The sequence below is a fragment of the Panthera leo genome, chromosome B2 (genome assembly GCF_018350215.1).
Source record: "Panthera leo isolate Ple1 chromosome B2, P.leo_Ple1_pat1.1, whole genome shotgun sequence".
In the NCBI taxonomy this organism is placed as follows: domain Eukaryota; kingdom Metazoa; phylum Chordata; class Mammalia; order Carnivora; family Felidae; genus Panthera; species Panthera leo.
In genome coordinates, this window is record NC_056683.1 from 47,795,131 (window position 1) to 47,816,643 (window position 21,513).

Below are 21,513 nucleotides of genomic sequence, written 5' to 3' on the forward strand. Positions count from 1 at the left end.
TAGTAGGAGGGACGTGAAGAGCTCAAGAGAAACACTTTGGGGGTACCATCTGATGTTCTCTGCAATCTTCCTTCAGCCAGGGTGATTATGTCAAGGATGGATGTAGAAGCCAAGACAGGCCAATGGAACTATGATATGAGTTCTCTTAACTGATCTGTATTTAATCAACTTTCTGCTTTAACTAATACTCTTCATGCCTTCAATAAAACATAGTGAACTCACAACCATACACACCAAATGTGGTCTGTCTAGTTTAACAATTTATTATCAAGAGCCATCAATGTTTCTTCTCAAATTTATTGTAATCATAAAATGTAATCATTAAATATTGAATACACTAATGAAACATAAGGGGGGAAAAAGGTATGTGTTATTTTTATGAGAAGTTGAATGCTTTTGAAAGGAAAACTAGATCAAAGAAACTCCTATAGAATTGCAAACAGGTGAGACACCATCATCAAGTGATGGGGGAAATTATAAAAATCCATAAAGTTTCTGTGATCCAGCTGTGTCACATGTTTATGCTTCACTTTAAATATATTTACATTAAAATCATAGATGTTTCATTAAAAGATTTATGAAAAAATGAAAACATGGAGCTCTCATCAGGAACTGAAAACAAAACATACTGCATTCAATAATTATAAGCAAACAGATACCATATATTAGTTTCTTATTGTTGAAAATAATTATCACAACTCAGCAACTTAAAACAACACAAATTCATTCTCTCTTGGTTCTAGAGGTTAAAAGTCTAAATCAGGGTGTGGTCTTCAGTTGGCAGGATTTTATTTCTTTTACCACCTTCAGAGGAGGAATCTGTTTCCTTGCCTTTTCAGTTTCTAGAAGTCATCTACATTCCTTGGCTTATGGCCCCTTCCTCACATCACTCAACTACTTCCTGGTTCTATTCTTTCTTCCCTCTTATAAGGACTGTTGCGATTACACTTGTTGCAATTACACTTGACCCACCTTAATAATCTAGGGTAACCCCCCATCTTAAGGTCTTTAACTTCATCACATATGCAAACTCCCTTTTACCACATATGATAACATAATTCACAAGTTCTGGGAATTGAGATATGGAAATCTTTTGGAGGGCCATTATTTAGTGTGTAACATTATCTTCTTTATTTACGCCAGTTTGGATTAATTTTCCATATATCTCAACCAAAATATTGCTGGATAATGCATATAAGCTTAAGTGGATGAATCAGGAGGCATCAAGAATAAGGACTTATGAAAATATAGTAAGGACAAGGAAAAGAAGAACAAAAGAACATATAAGACATGAATAATGGAAAGGTGTAATCTATTTAAAAAGGGTATGATCATGGAAGAAAACATAGATAAATATCACTGAGTAAAAAAGGATTCCCATCAGGAATTGGAGATAATGGGTAAAAGGAGAGAGAGAAGAGAAAAGAGTTTCAGCATACTATAAAGAAAAAAAAAATGAAACAATAAATTAACTGTATTTAAGTCAATAAAGGTCTTATTTTAAGAAGTAAAGATGCATTTTTAGTGTAACTTTTTAAGTGTTTATTTATTTTGAGAGAGAGAGAGAAAGCGTGAGTGGGGGAGAAGCAGAGAAGGGAGGGGACAGAGAGAATTCCAAGCAGGCTCCACACTGTCAGCACAGAGTCTAACTCAGGGCTTGATCTCGAATAAAATGTGAGATCATGACCTGAGCCAAAATCAAGTCAGATGCTTAACTGACTGAGCCACCCAGGTGTCCCTGGAGGGACATTCTAAAGCTACAGTCATAACCAAGTGCAATATTGCAGTAAAAATGGGCCTTATTGAAGTCAAATTTTCTCTTTCCACAAACTACATCTTTCTCTCCTTTGTTCTGCAAGGAGAATAATGATCCTGGTTAAGTCAAAGAAGTTTCAAACTTAGGGAGAGGTCCTTAGTTGGCAGAAAGTTTCTCACCAAATAATTGAAGACCACACAAGGAGATAAGTTCCAACTTAACTGATGGATACAAATTTCATTTATTAATTAGTAGCTATTTATCATCTAACATATGAAGACTATCAGGGGGAAGAGTTACCTTCTCCCTTCCTTCTAGGAGTTAGAGGCAATCTGAGAGCTAAAACAGCAGATCTGGAGAATTTTACTCCTCCTCCTCAGAGCAGGTAATACATTAACACACATTAGTTGAACGCACAGACAGAAGTTCTTCCATATCTCCCACGTCCGTTGTACTATGTGTTCAGAAATCACTTTGAGACAAAAAAAATGATGAGAGGAAGAATTACTTCAAAAAAAAAACGAAAAACAATTCATGTACTAGGACTTGAGTAAGACACAGGGCACTAACCTCACTCGCATGCTGACCATTTAACTTACTAGTGCTCTTAATACAGTAAGGATGTATCTCTTGCTCATGTCACGGCTCCAGGCAGTTTTTTGGGAATGGAACTCTTTTCCATGCAATCATCCCTCCATGTCTCTGCTATCTTGCAGGATTCCAGCTTCCTCACAGGTCCTCTGCATCTGGCCAGCAGCCAGGAAAGTGTGAAGGATGGTGTCAGAAGATTTAGCAGTCTAGCCTGGCCTGGTCATGGCACACCAGCAGTTCCTCCCATATGCCAATCACCAGAACATGGTGAACCCATGGTCACCCAGACCTCAGTGCAATAGGTAAAAGAGCAGTCCACCTTCACAGTCCCTTCCTGGTTGAGAGAGACTCGTGCTGAGTCTGGATTAATCCTACACAGAAGCACCAAAGCACCACACCCTTTTCTTCTAAGTACATCCTACCTATATAACTGCCTGTGGAGCACAGAGCCTTGGTACAAAATGAGAATGGTGTTTTCATGACAGTCAAGCTCCATCTGTTCTGAAACAGAGAGACATAATTTCTTATTCCTAACCCAATGCCACTCACAAATCCTTAAATAAAGAATATAAAAGCCTATATGATGGGAGAGGCAAAATGACCTTTAAATCCTTTGGTTGATGAGATCACTCCAGGTAAAATCACTAACAGCAATGACAAAACCCAAGTTACTTTCTGTATGAACTTATGAATAACCTCTGCTTTTGTTCATTCTTTCAGGGATGCCACCCCCCAGGCATGATGCTAGGCTCTAGAATACAATGGTAAACAAGACTATTGCAGGCTCCGCAACAGAGCTTAAGGTCTAGTGTGAAAGACAGACGAAAAATGCAAAAAGTAATAATAATAAGTAATAATAGGGACAAGTTTGACAATTTCATATGCTTCCTTTTTGACCTTGGTCATCTCACTCACTCTTAAAAATTCCAATTAGCATAAGCAGTCAAGTCCACATCAATTTTCCCATATATTTCATTCCTGGTCATGGCATTGTCAATTCCATCTGCTTGCTAAATGATTAGATATGTATGTGCATAGTCTGTCAATAACAGAATAACTATCAAAAATGGATCCAGTCATTTCCCCAGACAAATTGAGGATTCTCATGCCATTTCTCGCATCTCAGTTAATTACATTAACTCCCTTCTAGATCTGTATACCTATAAGTTTATGGCTGTTAACTCTCTTAAAGCTATCCCTTGATCATTTCTCAAATGTGTGTTATTCCCCATGAAGACCAAACAAAACTAAACAAAAGAAGTTAATCCCAAATTTATTCCCTGTCCTTGGAAACTAATTTGAAAATGTTTTTCTTGCTAATCAGAGAACTTGCTGCATTTTCTTTGCACATGGTGGAAAGCAAAGTAATATTAGTTTACATAGGTTTGTCGTGTTGGAACCATAATACCCCTATGTCCTTTTGCAGGGATTATTTAATACACACACACACACACACACACACACACACACACACACACGTACACATGCACACATGAATATATCCCACATTTTACTCAAGTATTTATTATCCTCTTCTGTTTGGGCACCATATCTAAATCTGACCTTATATCTTAACTTTGAAGAACTGAAAAGTAAGAATACATGAAAGTCAAAGCAAGTAGTTGGCTGATATATGTTTTAAAATCCATTTTATTATTGCTTTCTTAAAGTTGTCAAAGTACAATCTTGAACTTAGCAGGCATAGTAGTTATCAGGCAAAGGAGCTGGCATATCTTCCATTCTTGTTCAGATGCTAGCTTGCTATAATTTTCTGAAATCCACAGGGGATGTTTTGGAGAGAAGCTGTGAGACAGCTAATCAGAAAAAGATATTCTAATGTTTAGTTATATTACAGTGTAGCAGAGGCTCCTGGGGGATATGGCAGAAGCCCCATTGGTTGATTCATTTTAACAGAGTTGAATAAAGCAGGGAAAACAACTATCAGAGGAAATCTCACACTGGTAATTCTTGAAATGAGCTCAAACATGTGTTTCCTAATTTCTGTGATGCTATATATTTTTAAGAATTCACCTTTATTTTACTTTCTCTCCCTTTCTTATTTGTTTAGTTTTATATTCCATATCCACCAGCATCTGAGACTTATTTCATTTCTACTATGAGCACTGAAACATGACAAAGGGAACAGGGACATTCAGAAGACACCAGTTAAATAATTCAAGTTAAATTCCTTAATTATCCCTATTTGCTTTCTAGGTGTAAATAGATGCCATGTATATATTGGGCATTGCTTTTGGAACATTACAAACCAGAAAGGTTGCCGTAGCAACCTCAGCTACCAATAACCTTCATGAGAAATGAATTCCCAATGGGCATGGAGTCCTTGGCAGTTTACACAGCACTTTTAAGCTATAAATGCACTTGTTATTTATTACAATGATGTAATTAAGTGGGACTGCTAATATTACCCTTATTTCCAAATGACAAAACTTTAACTAAAAGAGGTTAAAGACTTGTCCATATTCATGTTAACAGGAAAGTGGCAGGCTCAGAACTCAAAGCCATGTCTCATGATCATAAGAATCATATATTTTTCAGAGTCAGTATAATTATTGGAAATAATAACATACTATATTTACAGTAAATCATTTTTAAATTTTGGACTCTAGAATGAGCTGGCTGGACATTCTCCTATTGTTAAGGTAAATGTCAGGTGTGGAGCCCATGAGTTTGGGAGTACAAGCTCTGATTTGGAGTACAAGTGATGGCTCTGATTTGAGCAATTAGCCATGGTGATCACACTGACAGATAATCCTTTCAGATTCAGTGATCCAAGCCTTGGATCACCTTGTCAATTTACTCTAGTTCAGTCTCTGAGAAAAGGAAAAAGCAACTTCCCCTTCAATATGGAGGCATGAAATGACGAAATATTACTGGAAGAATGAATATGTAAGGGAAGATAATTGTTCCACGTACAAATTAAGAATCATGGTTCACAGTATAATCAATCAATCAATACCTGTAAATCAGTGGTTCTCAACTGGGTGTTGTTTTGCCCCTCCTCCCACCCAGGGGACATTTGGCAATGTCTGGAGACATTTTTGGCTGTCACAACTGGAGGATGCTACCTGCATCAGGTAAGTAGACGCCAAGGATGCTGTTAAGTATCTCACGATACACAGGACAGCTCCCACAACAAAGAATTATTTGAACTAAAATGCCTATAGTGGGGCTGTTAAGATATCTTGCCATATATAATGCAAATAGATTCTGATGCATTTATTTATCCTATAAAAATGATTCTTGGGGCACCTGGGTGGTTCAGTTAAGTGTCCAGCTCTTGATTTCAGCTCAGGTCATGATCTCACATTCATGAAATCAAGCCCCACGATGGTCTCCACACTGGGTGTAGAGCCCCGCTTAAGATTCTTTCTCTCTCGAGCCAAAGCATAAGAGACTCTTAAAAACTGAGAACAAACTGAGGGTTGATGGGGGGTGGGAGGGAGGGGAGGGTGAGTGATAGGTATTGAGGAGGGCACCTTTTGGGATGAGCACTGGGTGTTGTATGGAAACCAATTTGACAATAAATTTCATATATTGAAAAATTAAAAAAATAAAAATAAATAAAAAGATTCTTTCTCTCTCTCCCTCTGCCTCTCTCCTTTGTTTGCTCTCTCAAAAAAAAAGTGAGCCTTGCAATTGGTTTTTCTAAAATTTCTAAAATTTATGATTAAACACTTTTTTTTATTTTTTAAGATTTTACTAAGTATTACGTGGCCATGAGAGAAAAATTAGAAAATAAGAGTAAAGAAAAAAAATCAACCTTAAATCCCACATCCTAGTGGTCAATACTATTAACTTTCTGGTTTTGTCTTATAGACTTTATCTCACACAAGTATTCACATATTTACTGACACTCTGGGACAAATATACAATCATGTTATACTTTCCTATAATTTACCAATATATTATGAATAATTCCCTATGTCAGGAAATCATGATTTATCTCATTATTTTTAATGACAGACTAGTATTCGATTTAGGAATGTAACAAATTATATTAACTAACTTTTATCAGATATTTACATTAGGTCCATTTTTCTTGTTATAAACAACATTGTCATTAATATCCTTATACACAAATTTTGCTGTGTATGTCTGTTTATTTTTAGCATATGGTAGAAAATGATTTTTAGGTCAAGGTCAATCACAGATTTCTGTGATTTTATTTGAGATACTTCTCTAAAATTTATAATACAAAGGTTACACAGATTCACAAATTCATAATTAAGTCCAGTGTAAACCCACTTAATGACATGTGAAAAAATCATTCCTTCAATTTCTGTGCCAAAAAAAACAGATTTCATGATGGTCATATATATATTGATGAATGTTCTAAATTCACATTCTTCAGCAATACATAATCATCAATTTGTGGAGGTAAATAAAGAGGTTGCTAAATTGCCATAATCCTCAATTTGTGGTCAATAAAGTAAAGAAGGCTGACTTCTGTATAGGTGTCCATTTAGATACTTTTATAAAAGGAGAGACATGCGTGAAATTAGGAATTCAGTAGAACTCATAGCAGAAATTAAATAGAATATAATCATCTCAAAGCCCTAGAAAATATTGAGAATTGTGCTGCATTCCCTATTGTTTATAGGATGGGGTTATGAGATTTTTTTAATTATAAAAGGGAAATATATCCCTTCTATGCTGGAAGATAGAGGAACACCCAGACCACTGGCATCTGGATTATACATAAAAACATTTTCAAAGAGAGGAAAAGAATACAAGGAAATTATCCAGGCTCATGAGTTACTTTGTGTATTCCAAAACCAGAGGGAAAATGCCACTGTGGCAGGAAGCAAAAATGTTCTGCTATCCCCCCCACCACCACCACATACAATTTGATGCTTTTTTTGTTGAGTATTAGAAAAATATTTATGAAATGCAATTTAATACATTTGCTAAAAATTAACACAAAGATGGATTTTCAGCTAATTAACGTACTCTCAAAAAAAGGCAGTGGGGAAATGCTTGTTAATGTTTAAGCCATAAGATACACAAAAATGCAGGCAATATTTCATCGTGACACCCAGGAGACCCATGTGTGACACAATATAGAGTCTATGTGTATCTCACTCTCCACAGGAACTAATTTTGAAGCACCAGAATGCTGCGAATTGGCTGTAAAACAATGTTGAAGAAACTCAACATAGAACAGAAGGCACACTTTCCTTAGGAAGAATGCTGATAAAATTTTAATGAACTAACATGTTGTCATGGGGATTTGTTGCTATTCATTAATTCATTGTGCTGTTCCTCTATAGTTTTGCTGAAGTTGAGTGACAAATTGTCAAGTCGCTGTTCTGGTGGTTTACACTGCCTCATTGATACCCTAAATTCAGGGGGTAAATTCTCTCAGAGACTTACCCCATTGCACGTGGGGTAACACGTTTTTTAGCGTCATGTACACTCAACTGTATTTCAAATGAAACTCCATCTCTAGGGTAGGCCTTTGACTCTGCAGAACAGTGAAAATAATCACAGAATGACTGACAGTGCTGGTCACAGATGGAGACTACCATAGGAGCCAGGGCTAGGGAAGGCTCTACCACACAAAATCGTCAACTGGCCGCCTATGAATTAGGGTAAAAGTCTCAGAAGAAAAGAATAATTCAATCATAAAATCATAGAGAGCCAGCGTTTGGAGGCTGTTCAGTCTGTTTCATTTTGCAAATGAGAAACTGAGGAGGCCCACAGAGATAAAGCCTGGCCAAGGATGTGAATGGCAAAGCAAGGATTAGAAACTAAGTATTTTGACTTATATCAATTTTCCTATCATGCTGCCTCCCTGGTTTCTTCTCTTGTTCTTTTCACTCCCAATAGCTTTCATATTTTCTCCTTGAAATTACTTTTAAAGGCACAATAATGTGAAATAATATCCCTGGGGTATAGGAACACAGACAGAGGTGGTCTACCATTAAGTTTTCGTACTGTTTTTTAATGCACACAAATTCTATGCTATAAATGATCCATATTTGTGTTAATAGAATTTTCTAAGTCTTTGAGTAAAGGATGTTCACAGAAGATTTGGAAAAGTTGTGCAATATTTTATACACCTCCGGGCTGCATACCTACTCTGTAATAATCAGGTGAGGATAGTAGGCCAAAAGCAGGCAGAGCAAAGATTCTGATGTGAGGAAAGTCTGTGTCCTCATCATGGTCATTATTAAACAATATTGATATGATGTGATTACTGCTTCTGTGTCTGGGTGGAGGCCAGCTGAAAGAAACCACACCATTCTGTGAGGGCAGTGACATTGAGAAGCAGCCAGAGAGGAAGAAAAAACAAAACCCAGCCTGGCACCAAATATTCATTTGGTATTTGCAGACAGCCAAAGATCAGTGGATGGAGAGTTTCGGTTTTCTTTTTTTTTTTTTTTTTTAATGCTGTTCTTCTCCCCCACTGCCAATTGTTTGAGGATATTAGTTTTATGTAACTGTGTTAACTTCCCACTTTTGCAAGACACTGAGAGGACTCAAATTTATAATATGCAAGGTTTTTCTTTTGAATTTAAAAACTCACTATCAAACTTCACTAACATCATTTTTTATTCTAAATCCTTGTTACTCAATGTACCTATTGGACCATCAGCATCACCTGAGATCTGCCAGAAATACAGAATCTCAGGACCTAGCCTAGACTTACGGAATCTGCCTTTTAGTAAGATCCCCAAATGACTCATTAAAGTTGAAGCAGCTCTGGACTACATTACATAATACCAATGTAGCATCCTTACACGTGGAGCTAATAAGACATAGAACACATAACACAAAGACACTTACTAGGATCTCTCTTCTCTGCTGCTCCCAGCAGGCAAGAATAATTGCTACTATATTACATTGTACTTTTCTAAAAAAAAAAAAAGTTTGTATTGCTACAAAGAAAAGCTTTTTTAACCAGGTATTATGTACCTAATGAAAATATTTGCTATTCTTGACTTCCTCACAAGAAATGCAATGCTTGTTAAATCTGAATACATTTTTATTTGCTAATGGCTGTATTCCAGTAATAGCAGCAGCTGACATTCACTGGAGGCTCTCTATGTGCCAGGCACTGCATGAAGGAGATGATGCACATTTCCTAATTGAATCCTCTCCACAACTCAAAGAGGTGGGCAATCATTTGGGCAATCCTTCACTTTACAGAAGGAGAAATTAAAGCACAGAGTCTGTCTGAGAATATAGTATATTTTACATGAAGTAACAGTGGAATCTGAACCCACAAACGTGGAATCTGCCATCCACCATATTAGTTTTTGATTAAGCCACTAGCACAGAGAAATAATACCTAGATTAAAACATAAATATTTCTGAGGCGCCTGGGTGGCTCAGTGGGTTAAGCATCGCATGACTCCTGGACTTCAGCTGGGGTCATGATATGGTTTATGAGTTGGAGCTCAGCATCAGGTTCTGTGCTGACAGAGCCTACTTTGGATTCTGTCTCCCTCTCTCTCTGCCCCTCCCTCACTTGCTCTCTATCTCTCCCAAAATAAATAAAAATAAACTTTTAAAAAACATTTTTTTAATGTTTATTTATTTTTGAGAGAGAGCAAGAGAGCATGAGAAGGGGAGGGACAGACAGAAAGGAAGACACAGAATCTGAAGCAGGTTCCAGGTTCCGAGTGGTCAGCATAGAACCCCATATGGAGCTTGAACTGATGAACCCTTAGATCATGACCTGGGCCAAAGTTGCCTGTTAACTCACTGAGCCACCCAGGTGCCCCTAAATAAAAATAAACTTTAAAAAAATATAAATATTTCTTCTAATGTCCCCAATGCTATTTTTCAGCCATGACATGTTTCTGTTTTATCAGAAAACCTAACAAATAACTAATAATTACTAATCAACTACACCTGCAGTAGCCTAAAAAGAAGAAATTAACAATATATTAAGGAGCTATGGAAATTTCTAATGCTAATTATTCACTTTATTTTTTTTTAATTTCTTTAAAGATTATATTTTTTGCTTGCTTATTTATTTATTTATTTATGTATTTATTTATAATATGAAATTCATTGTCAAATTGGTTTCCATACAACACCCAGCACTCATCCCAACAGGTGCCCTCCTCATTTCATTTTTAAGTAGTCTCTCCACCCAGAAGGTGGCTCAAACTCACAATGGGAAATCAAAAGCCACATGCTCCACACACTGAGCCAGACAAGAGCCTCTTTTTTTTTTTAAGAGCTAATCATTAACTTTAAATAAGATTTGAAGTCCTCCCAGATGATCAAACTTATTGATACTCCTTGACTTATAATTTTACCTGAAACAAACCCATCCTAAAATGAAAATCAGAAATAAGTCTAAACTAAATCAGAAATAAGAGTTATCCCTTGCAATCACTTTATATCCTTTCCAATTTAACTAATATGAAACTCAACATTAGAGACTTACTTAAGTGAATTATGCTATATTCATATATTAAAATATAACAGTGTCAAAATTTTATTTTCAAATATTTTTTTTATAATATGGGAACATATGCATTAAATAAAAAAAAGTTGGGTACAACTTTATCGATATAATGTGATCTTTTTTCTGATATATATATTCTAAACGAATATACATATGAATGTCTACATTATGTTTGTGTTTTTCTTTCTTCTTTATTTTTGGGAACTGTCCAAAATAAGCATGATTTTATAAGTAACTTTATAATTTTCAAACCAGGAAAAATAAGTTCTGTAGTCATTAAATCCCAAGAGCCAGTATGAATATTTATTGGAATTTCACAAAATGTATTTAAATTTCAAACTTTTTGCATTTTATGAAGCAGGAATTTTGACTCATTCAATATTTTCCTAAGTAAAGACATACAGGTAAAAAGTCTCATTTGGATACAGCAATAAAACATGTATTTGAAAATCGATCCCAGGCTCGCATTGGTTAATCATGGTCTGCCACTTAGTTTATGTACGCATAATATTTGAATTGATATATACACAGATATTTGAACTGATACATGCATAAAACACAGACTGCAAACTAGAGCAGAATCAAAAGCCATGTAGACGTTGGCTGATGTCACTCAAGAGTTCCACCGGGCCCTATTCAAGAGCAGTTACAGATTTACAGCCTCATTATCATTTTCTCATTTTAAGATAGATACCATTGTCACTTAAAAGTCCCTTCTATTTCTTTTTTTAAACTATTAATGATCAAGAATTGTTCAAAAATACGTTTCCCTTTGAAATTCTTGGATTTGTATGCATTTTTGTGATACATAAGGCACAATTTCACACCCCATATTTATGTTCATTTCCATATTAATGGGACTCCGAGTAACTTTCAAAATTATTTCCATGAGCACACACATAATCCCCAGGCGCATATTTTTTTTCCTAAAGACCTTACAGTAAACATGAAGCAGGTGAGAAAACAAAACTCACTAACAATCAAATTAAGTTCAGGTGATCTAGCCATTTTCTATATAGAATTATGTTCCAGAACCGTATGCTAGGAAAACTTATACAAGCAGCCAAATCCTTGCTTTTTAAATTTAGACACAAAAGAATGTCCAAAGCAATGGATGACATTTCATCATGTGATTCTCATAATTAATTTGTTACGAGCTCCCACAAATAAAATAAATGTTGAATGATGCAGACTTATGTTGTCAAAAGCATCCCTCTCTCATTCCTGCCTCTCTGGCTCCTGACATTATTTCTTGGTTATTGGTTGACAGTTCAGTGCCTTGAGTGTTGCTCTCGCTGTAGGGTTAGCAGGATAATTGACAAACCATAGGGATCGGATCCCTGGATTAGGATGACCGGACTGTCAAAACAACCATGACATACTCTCACATCAGCTTCGACTGCAAGTCAAGGCTGTGAGGGAAACATTCACCCTGGCAGGGCCAGATGGGAAGTGTTTAGTTTATAATATTTCCCACTGCAAAGTATACTTCAGCAAGGAACAGGAACAATGTAATATCATTTTTAAAACAGAATTTACAAAAAGATATAATTCAACGAAAAAATCCACCAAAGTCACAGTTAATTCAAGCATTAATGTGAAATAAACATTCCAGAGGCTTATTTCACTTATATGATGTATCCTTCGGATTATATAAAATGTCTTTAGCTTTTATTAGAAGAATGACATGTATTTGGGAAAACTCTATCTGTACTGATAGAATGTATTTATGAAACATTATGTATGTATGTATTATGTATGCACAAAATCAAAGGGGAGTGTGGTGAAAATCCGGTTTTATGCTGTATGTATAATTTTGTCTAAAAACTATCTTGTAAACTTTAAATCAAACTGATGCATGCGTGTAATTCATATTAATAAGTAGTACACCACAAGTTATGATATCAATTAGGGGTTATATAATGTTTCATCTTAAGGGGCACAGTTAAAAAAAATGTTTCAAAAACTCTAACTAAATTTGCCACTTTAAACATTGTCTCTAGACTTTCAGAATCCTATCATAGATCTTTGAAATGACAGCTCAAGTGACATCTATTTATAATGCAGACATATTCTCTGTATGAAAACATAGATTGCAAAACCGTTAAGGGGAAATTAAAATGCAAATACAAAAAAGGGTTATTTACTTAGTTCTGTGCCAGCTAACACATGGGACATGGACACCTAGGATTAGAAAGATCCAATTATTTTTAAAATATAAAACTTAAAGAACTTATTCATGCACCACTTGGGTCTTGGAATATGATCAAAATAGTTTTGGAATAGTTAATCAGTATTTTTCCATCAGAGTCAAATTTTTCAAAACATTAAAAAGAAAAAGCAAGAAGTATGAGTGAATATTATTTACCGACAGACACTTCAGTTTAACAAATACTGAAACGTTCAAAAACAAGGATTGGAATAAGATGACATTAAACTATCCATTTTTATCTTGTAAAACTGAGATTTTTTTTGAAAGGATCATTAACATTTGTGAATAAGGGAAAAAACATGAAATTTTATTAGTCCCAACCAAGCCGGTTTTATGCTTCCAGTACTATGCATCAAAATATCATTCTGGAACAAACTGAAGCATCCTCACATTTTTATGCATATTTCACTTGCTTAAGAAAAAGAAATGGAGCCTAGAGTTGGAAGTAATATGGCAAATAGGATGTTCTGAAGGATACAGCAAATTTTCAAAAATGTGTAACTGATAAATGCAATCTTAAAAACTACAAGCAATGCAAAGCACTGTTTCACATGGGAGAGTAACCCATAGGTTCCTGCACCTCCAAGTGATCTTGTGCAGTGTGAGTTAAAAGAGGAAATGAATGTAAATTAATCTTCATGCTGTTACCATGAATTAGGCAGGGCAGGCATTAACACCATTGTTTTGAGGCAAGGAAATGTGAGGTTAAATGACACCGGTATGTGGCAGAGCTAGGACATGAACCCAGTTTGTGTAACATACTTAGCTCCTTTTCCTAATACATAATAAAGAGGTGCCCCCCCCCCAACAGAAACAGAGAAACACAATTCTTTTCTTATTGCCATTTTTCCTATGTAGGCATGGCTTTTGTTCCATATATGAACTGTATTAAGACACTTCCAATAAATTATCGAAGAGCCAAATTCTCTCTCTTCTACTTCAAAGAGAGGCATAAACCAATTTATTTGGTGACAGTAATAGTAAATTTAAAGAATATCCCAACAGTTACTTTGAGTTGTGATCTTTGTCATGTAGGTAAGAAAGCAACCAATGTACAACTTCACTGTGCCATCTACTGCTTCCCCATTTTAGAGATGAGCACTAGACGTTCACAACTTGTTCAAGATGATCCCAAGGTCACATAATTATAACAGAAAAAAGCTATGAGGAGTCTTTCTGTTAAATCAGCCTGCTTGTCCATGAAATTCACAACATTTTTATCATTATCACATTATCATTATAATATTGTCTATGATGGGGTTCCAAATGTTTAAAGTGTTGGATCAATAAAAGTCCTAAACCTTGATTAAGGTATTCTTCATCCCTAGGCAACACTAATATACATATATATATAGTTTTTAAGATTGCATTTATCAGTTACACATTTTTGAAAATTTGCTGTATCCTTCAGAACATCCTATTTGCCATATTACTTCCAACTCTAGGCTCCATTTCTTTTTCTTACATATATGGTAAGATTTATTTATTTAGAGAGAGAGAGAAAGAGAGGGAGGGAGGGAGAGACAGTGCAACCACGGGGAAGGGCAGAGAGAGAAGAAAAGTCCCATGCAGGCTCGGTGCTGTCAGCACAAAGCCCCATGCAGGGCTCAAACTCATGAACACTGAGATCATGACTTGAGCCAAAATCAAGAGTTGGAAGTTTAATCAAATGAGCCACACAGGTGCCCCGCAACACTGTATTTTAATCACTTAAGAACAATTAAGCAGTTATTCAGCTTTTTACATTCTTCAGTACCTACCTATGGTTAAGAGTTCACACCTATGTTACTTCTAGTGTGTGCCCAACACACACATATTCAGTAGGGTTACTTTACATTCTTTCCTTTAGTTAATCATATGGCTGAGAATTTTTTTTATTACACTATGAAAATTGTCTTAATTAGTAGGATATTCCAAAATCAAAATTCAGTAGCCACCAACAAATATAAAAATTGAAGTTATTACAACAAGGTATAAAATTCATGATCATACAGTGGTTTTTTTTGCTCGGGCAAGTAACCGATTTCATTGGAAGAGGGAGTTTTGATATGTGTGGATATAGTAAATGAAATTGTTGTTCACACTGACTAAAATTCTTTCCAGTTAAGTAAAAAGAAAATGTACAAAACTAATTCAAATGAACATACCATGAATATGGCACTAATACAGAAAATAAAGTAAGAATTTTGATAGCTTGAACAACAAAAAGGAAATTATTTTCCTTTGCTATTGAAAAACTCTTTTAAGGAGCACCTGGGTGGCTCAGTCAGTTAAGTATCCAACTCTTGATCTCGGCTCAGGTCATGATCTCAAAGTTCATGGGATCAAGCCCCACATTGGGCTACGCACTAACAGCATGGAGCCTGCTTGGAATTCTCTCTCTACCCCTCCCCCACTCATGCTCATGCTCTCTCTCAAAATAAATAATAAACATAAAAAAAGAAAACTCTCTTCAGCTATTTATATAGTTCTGAACTTGATCTCTGCCACAATAGTTTCAGAGGGCAAAAAGATTGGGAAGAGGAAGAAACCCGAGGAAGGAAATTATAAAGCAGTTAAGGTACCAAGATGTTGATAAAAAGAGGAAAAAACAAAAGATAAATTACATATTTAAATCTAGAAAAGTACCCTAAAGATGAAAATCAATCTCTTAATTTAAAGCAACTGTTAAATCCCTTAACAAAAAGTCCACAGAGGGGCGCCTGGGTGGCTGAGTCAGTTAAGCATCTGACTCTTGATCTCAGCTCAGTTCTTGATCTCAGGGTTGTGAGTTCAAGCCCCACATTGGGCTCTGTGCATAGCATGAAGCCTACTTTAAAAAAAAAAAAAAGTCCACAGAGATTGAAGGACTTCTATACAATGAGAATTTGTAACAATATAATTTTAAGCTGGCAAGAACCAGGTATCTAGATTCATTTCTCACCACCACCACCACTACCCCCAACCCAGAGAAGAGTAGAAAAGAGCAGTGGAAAAATACAACTCCAGCATGGTGGAAAATGTGGACTGTTCAGAAAAGATTATGAGAATGGCCCACATCCTCTCTCTCCAGCTCTTCATCCCTATTTCCTGTTCCTTCCTGTTCCTCCAGTGAAGTACTGCAGAGGGGGAAGAGTGAATGGAAGGGGCAGAGGAATGGCGGGGGGAGAAAATGGTGTCTAAGGATGGAGTTTGAACACCACAGGGACCCATTGGCTTCATGTAGTCCTAGGCAGAACCTACACACTGTAAATTTATACACTGCATACACATAAATACATACAGTTGACCTTCGAACAACACAAGGGTTAGGGGCACCAATTCCCCCACCACCAGTAGAAAAAGCTGCATATAATTTTGGACTCACGCAAAACTTTACTACTAAAAGCCTAACTACTAAGTCTTACCAATAACATAAACAGTTGATTACCACATACATATTTTGTTATATACTGTATTCTTACAATAAAAATAAGCTAGAGAAAAAATACAAGAAAATCATGGGGCACCAGGATGGCTCAGTCAGTTGAGTGTCCAACTCTTGATTTTGGTTCAGGTCATGATCTCATGGGTTAGTGAGTTCAAGCCCTGCATCAGGCTCTACACTGACAGTGCAGAGCCTGCTTGGAATTCTCTCTCTCTACTTCTCTCTCTTCCCCTCCCTACTCTCTCTCTCTCAGAATAAATAAACTTTTTTTAAAAAAAGAAAATCATAAGGAAGAGAAAATATATTTACAGTACTGTATTTATAGAAAAATCTGTGTAACAGTGGACCCATGCAGTTCAAACCCATATTAATAGTTCCAGAGTCAACTATATAGATAGATAGATATCTATATCTACACATTCATGTGTATAAACATAAATGTACATACACACATATCCTTTTTAGGAACACACACACACATACACACATCCATCCCTTTTAGAGAAAATTATTTACTCAGATGCTATTATTATCATTTAAGGATATTATCCCTTGGGTGTAAAACAAATATTATGTTACCAAAGCAGGTATACATACAAAACATTTAGAATATCTCAAGTTGTTTTTTTATGTGTATTTTTAAAAGAGTCCTAGGCAAAAAATTCAAATAAGCTTCAACTTTTACAGCCTGGGAACCAATATAGAGTCAGAAAGTTAGCACTAAAATGCCTGAGGGGGCAAACAGTTGTTTAATGAGGACAAATGGAATAAAATTAAAATGCAGCCTAATAAAATAACTTCTAAATGTAACGTTAGCTCAGTCATGTGGCTCAAATATTTTTGCTCAAAGGTACATAAATGTAATCTTGGTAAAATAAAAATATAAAATGAAAGAAAAGAAGAAAAACAGTAAAGAATCCCTAGCCATCAATTATAGAAATAAGGGAATAGAAAAATATAAATAAGATTATAACAAAAAGATTATTATTGTAATATCTCCCCAACCTAATGAAAGTTTGTCATGCAAAATCATGATGTTTAAGATCCCAAAGATGTCTGGGTATAAGCCTCACATGGAAAAAATACAACTCTCATTTGTGAAGTGAGCTTCAATGTAGAAATCTTTTTAATGGTTCATTGGCTTCAAGGCTGATTAGAATTCTCTAAACCAAAGCCCTACAATTATTGTTTGGTATTAATTAGTTGAGATATGCACAAAGCTAAGCCCCAGTAGTCTTTAAATGTCACTGAGTGTCCGAGAAAGCCAAGAATATCTTACCATCTTAAGATGGTAAGATTATTATTATTATTCAGTTATTATTCAGATATTATTTGGATATTCAGTTCAGTCCAAACTGGCCTCTGGAATACCAAAGAAAAGCCCAGAAAAGCCAAAGAATTCAAAAGACCCTGGTCACACACATCAATCAGCATTTAGGCATATTAGGTATTTTTTTTATTTTGTTTAATGTTTATTCATTTTTGAGAGACAGAGAGAGACAGAGTATGAGCAGGGGAGGGGCAGAGAGAGAGGGAGACACAGAACATGAAGAGGGCTCCAGGCTCCAAGCTGTCAGCACAGAGCCTGATGCAGGGCTCGAACCTACAAACAGCAAGATGATGACCTGAGCCGAAGTCGCCCAATCGACTGAACCACCCAGGTGCCCCTATTTGTATATTTTTAAATCATATTATATAACCACTCCTAAGGAAATACTTGCTAATAGTTTTGTAAAAGAGCCATTGCAATTTGGGACATTTAATTGAAGGGCTAAGCCCAGCCTCTCTGTCATAGTCAGTTGGTGAGACCGTCTAGAGGAAAGCCTATGCCTTCCCCTACTCAGTACACACATTTGCCAGGGTCTTGCAGCCTGCATTTAGAACACTTCATGAGGTCAAGAAAGATGTGCGATTGTTCTACACACCCATGTCATAGTCCAGTGGTGGTACCATGGGTCTGACAGCACAGTCCTGGGAAAGTATCCAGATATCTCCCACACCTACCAGGCATGGCCTCTCCTTCTGCCAGCAGCTACTACTCATTAATGTCACAGCTATTTCCTGACCACAAATGGCACACTCATAGCCCATTTCTCTGAGATGTATGTGTCAACCCAGCTTTGAACAGTTTCTTATCACCCTAAACTCCAAGTGGCCACCAATCTTAATGAACTTAGAGTCTGTATATTCACATGTGTGGTTTTCAAAAAATATTTTTGACAAATAAACAAATCAAGTTGTAAAAATCCCTATAGGATAACTACTGTACAAAAACACATAAATAAAGAAAAATTAAAAACCAAAGAAAGAGAGAGGAATGGAACCAGGGAAGATTCACAGGAAAATTTCAAATTATAATGTTTCTTTTCTTAAAAAAAAAAAAAAAAATCAAACATCTCCTTCCAGGAAGATAGAGTAGACATACACATTCCTCCTACTAAGTACAACTAAAACCTCTCTACATTACATATATTAAAATAAAAAAGAAGGGGTGCCTAGGTGGCTCCCAGTTGAGCATCTGACTTCAGCTTCAGGTCATGATCTCATGGTCTGCGAGTTCAAGCCCCATGTCAGGCTCGGTGCTGACAGCTCAGAGCCTGGAGCCTACTTCAAATTCTGTGTCTCCCTCTCTCTCTGCCCCTCCCCTAGGCACGCTCTGTCTCTCTCTCTCAAAAATAAATAAACATTAAATTTTTTTAAAAAATAAAATAAAATAAAATAAAAATGAAATGAAAAAGAAGACTCTGAAAGATGGGAAGATTAAGACTACTTAGGGACTTCAGAACCCCCAAAAGGACAAGGTGATGAGACCTGTTTTCTTTTTATCTCTTATATCCCAGACTTAGAGCCAAAGATGCTGATACTTGAAAATTGCCAAAGGATGCAGATCAAAAAAACAAAACAAAACAAAACAAAACAAAAGCAGTCTCTCTCTAGCCAAAGGAGCAGGAAGAAGGAAGCCTATCAGAACAGAAAACTTTTAGACATCAACCACATTACTGCACCTAAATACCACAGGGGAAAAAAAAAAAAAAAAAAAAAAAAAAAACCCTGTGGCCCCACTTACACCAAGGCGAGCAAAGGACAAGTGGAGAATGTAGACTTTTACCCTCACCAGGCTATCTGAGGTATACCAAAGCTCCCCTCAGCACACACACATACTACCCCAATAAGGTGATGTCACAGAAGACTGAGCAGGGAGCTGGGACTTCCATCCACACTGAGCCAGTAAGGAGACACCCCCCTCAATTTTAGTGGAGACCAAGTGGGCATCCCAGACTTCCACTCTCATCCAATATTAACCAGACACTCCATTCTGCATGGCTGAGTGGCGTCAGGGGCCTAGTAAAGAGTCAAGATTTTCACCACCACCCAGCAGTAATGAGCCAACCCTCTGTGATATCAGCAGGGCTGTGTGATGAGTAATATGTATAAGAGGCATTCCTATCTTTGTCAGTCAGGATGGTTATCAGTAGAGGGCCAGTAAGGCAAACAGAAACTCAGCCTACCCAGGAACACTGAGGAGCCCTCCCCTGGTCCCTCTCCCTCTGGGTCAAAGGAAGCCTAGTCGAGAAACTGAAGGTCCATTCTTAAATATCAATACCATGGCAGCACCCTCTGTCATTCCCCTGCCAGAGCAGTGTGACTGGGAGGTAGCTAAAACAAAAGGTTGAATTAAGATCCAGAGTCTTACAATATTCTAACTGTCCACGTGTCAAATAAAAGTTATTCATCATACCAAGAACCAAGAAGATCTCAACTTAAATGTAAAAAGATAATCAATAGATGCCAAAATCAAGATGAAGGAGGTATAAGATATATTTGATAAAGATTTAAAACAACCATCAAGAAAAGGCTTGGACAAGCCATTATGAACGTGTGTGGAACAAAAATTACAAAGTCTCAAGTTAAAAAGAGAGAGAAGGGAAAGATAGAAGAACCAAACGGAAATATTAGAACTGAAAAATACAACAGCTGGAATTTTAGAAAACAACTCAATGGATGGACTTAATAGCAGCATTGAAGGGACAGAGAAAAGAATCAGTGATCTTGAAGATAAAACATAAAAATAAAAAATAAACCAATCTGAACAACAAAGAAAATATACTTTAAAAAAAGCAGAGCTTCATGCACTCGTGGGAGTATAATAAAAGATCTAACATCTGTGTCATTGGAGTCCAAAGAGGGCAGGTAAAGAAGTACTCAGAGAAATAATGGCTGTAAATTTCCAAAACTTGGCAAAAGACATAAAGTTACAGATTCAACTAAGCAAACCCCAAATGGGATCAGCCCAAAGAAATCCACACCAAAACACATCACAATCAAACTTCTCAAAACTAAGGGCAAAGAAAATATCTTAAAAGCAGTGAGAGAGAAATAACACCTTAATTTGCGGGGGCGGGGGGGGGGGAACAATTTGAACAACAGTAGATTTTTCATCTGACATCACAGAGGCCAGAAACAAGTGTATATTTTTCAAGTACTGAAAGAAAAAACAACAACTGTGAACTCAAAATTTTATATTTAGAGAAAATATCTGTCAGGAATGAAGGTGAAACCAATACTTGAGCCCCAACATATCAACAACTATATTAAATGTAAATTGCCTGAGTATCCCCACTAAAAGACAGAGACTGGCAGAATGGACTAAAAGCATCAGCCAATTCTATGTGTACACAAAAAGGTAAGTTGAAAGTAAAAGACAGGGAAAAGATAAATTATGCAAACACTAATCAAAGCAAAACAGGAGTGGCATATTACTAATGAAAGAAGTCAAGCTGAGAAAGTTATATGCTATGATTCCAACTAACATTCTGGAAAAGGCAAAACAAGGGAGACAGTGAGAACATCAGGGATTGCCAGGGGTTTGGGAGAGGGGAGAGATGAATAGGTGGAACACAAAGGAATTGGAGGACCATGAAAGTACTCTCATACCATAATGATAGACACGTGTCCAAACCTGTTACACAGTTGACCAAACCAACAGCGAACCGTAAGGTAAACTACAGACTGGGTGCTTATGATGCGTCAGTGCAGCCTCATCCGTGGTAACAAGCATACCGTTCTGGGGGGGGATGTGGATGATACGGGAGGCTCTGTGC

At 36.5% G+C, this 21,513-nt stretch overlaps 1 long non-coding RNA gene across 2 annotated transcripts; it reads right to left on the reverse strand.

The window, feature by feature from the left end:
* Positions 1–4,010: 4,010 nt before the first annotated feature.
* LOC122220012 lies at positions 4,011–19,713 on the reverse strand. 2 transcript variants are annotated; one of them, XR_006202640.1, is made up of 3 exons: positions 19,479–19,713; positions 4,379–4,470; positions 4,011–4,161 (listed from the first exon to the last, which is right to left on the reverse strand). It is a non-coding gene; the product is annotated as an uncharacterized LOC122220012 (long non-coding RNA). The 2 variants fall into 2 exon arrangements; XR_006202639.1 differs by lacking the exon at positions 19,479–19,713 and adding an exon at positions 8,450–8,590.
* Between the last annotated feature and the right edge of the window lie 1,800 nt (positions 19,714–21,513).